Raw genomic sequence first — 2,060 nt, forward strand, 5'->3', positions numbered from 1 at the left:
TATCTGATATATCTTGCCGCAGGCCGCATCAACAATACTCCCTGCAGTCTTCTTTCCGCCTCGGCCGTCGGCCAGAGTGGGCATTTGAAGCCGGGCCTCAAAGTCAACCAGTCGTTTGTTGAAGTAGAGGTCCAGTGGCGGCACCCATGTCTCCGTTTCAAGGTTCCGAGTGGGTGTGGACTTGAAGGCTCCTGCCACTATCCGTAGACTCTTGTTTTGAGCTTTTCCAAGCGCCTTGGTGATCCCTCTCGTTGCTGGCTCACCCCCCTTCTCGGTGGGGGTGTATAAGCCAATAATAAGAACGGGTTCTAACTGTATAAACTCGTACTACCTCCGTCCGTAGGTGTCACGGCGGGACAGGCGGACAATCCAATGACAATTGTATTCGGGCTAAACTACAGTCTAAGCTCTATTCCGTCAGGTACGGGCAGGCTTGATTGTCAAGACGTAGCTCGAGGAGCTACGAACAGATCTCGCGGCAGCGAGGTGCAGAATATTTAACCCACAGGGGCCTAGCAGGCACGGCGCAATCGCCGTGACACGTACTTTGATAAACGAAGATGGATGGATTTTATTTTGCCTCGAGGTACCAAACCTAAAGGCCTTGGCCTCTTAACTCAAAGCCACTATGTTTGTCTTCTATCAACGTCACCCTATACCTCACCTCTCAGCTGCAAGCAGGTCAACTTGGGAGGCTACGTTCTCCAAGTGTTCAGCGTCCTATTTCTACCAGCTAAGACAGAATTTGCTGGTTGAGGCTATGTGAACATGAAAATGTGATGGCGGGGGTCGTGTGTAAACGAATTCACTGTGCAAATAGGTCATTGGCGAGAACTCAGGGAACAGTTGAGGCAGATAACAATACAATACAATACAGAATTGGCAGAAAAGGTACGTATCTTAGTGTCAGAAACGCTACGTACCTAAATAGGAGAAAAATACGTACCTAGGTAGCAGAAGAGAGTCGTACCTCAATGGCAGAAAAGCTACGTGTCACGGCACTGGACCGCCGATCCCTAGGTCACGTGGCACATTGCACTTAGCTTCAGGTTCATCCATCCATAGCTTCCTTTCCTCTTCATAGAGCAACGCAGTTATCTTCCCAGACCTACTATGGTTCCGTGACACTACGTACTATGTACCTAGATGGCAGAAAGTGTACATACCTAAGTGGCAGAAAGGTATGTACCTAAGTGATGACGACCTTCTGAGAAGGGAGAGTCGACAACTACAACCGACATCCCCTGCGGGGCTTGGCACCGGGGAAACGGCTTTGAAAGAGATACTGTTGAACTGAACTGGCTCCTTGGCACCTGGAATGATTGCTAGAAGTATCATCACTTGGTTTAGGAACACCGGTATTTGGCCGTTGGATCCATCTAAAGTGCTAGAAGACCCCGAGGCAGTCCTGGAAAGTCAGGCTCTTCCTGGAAGGCCGGAAACACCACCCGCTAAGCCTACGACTGTGTTTTGGACACCTCAAAAGAGCCAGGACATCCATATATACCAGCAGGATGTAAGGGAAGGCATGGGAGCTAGTGGATGGCTGACAAGGACTCTGTTGGCCAAGGCAGGCAAGGCCCTAGATGTAACGGGCTTGGCCCGTAAAGGCCTCGGCAAACTCTCGGCCCAAGACTCGAGATTTGGTGGACTTCTATCTTGTTCGATATCGGCGCACAGGCCAAGGATGTGGAGGTATAAGACGACAGGTATCTTGCATAACGTGATTCACCATTGACTCGGACACCCCATTGAGTCGGACACATTTTCCGGACTATGCCACTACAAACTGCCAAAAGTCCACCAGAATCTGATGCAATCAATTGAAACTACTCAGAATCGCTTAAGCTATCTATTTCTCCAGCCTCCGAGCATGTCCTTGCATTATGGCCAGTCTTGCGGCAGATGCCACAGAGCCGTAAACCCGTCCGACGCCTCTTTGATGGTCCTTCAATTTCCTCCTCAACGCGCTCTTCCTCGTCCACCATACCTTTCTCTGCCATTTTTTCCCTAGCTTGGCTTCCATTAATAGCCCCGCCATCTTGGAGACGCGTCCGTTT

Source organism: Parathielavia appendiculata (assembly GCF_033297405.1).
Source record: "Parathielavia appendiculata strain CBS 731.68 unplaced genomic scaffold N657scaffold_22, whole genome shotgun sequence".
NCBI classification, from domain to species: domain Eukaryota; kingdom Fungi; phylum Ascomycota; class Sordariomycetes; order Sordariales; family Chaetomiaceae; genus Parathielavia; species Parathielavia appendiculata.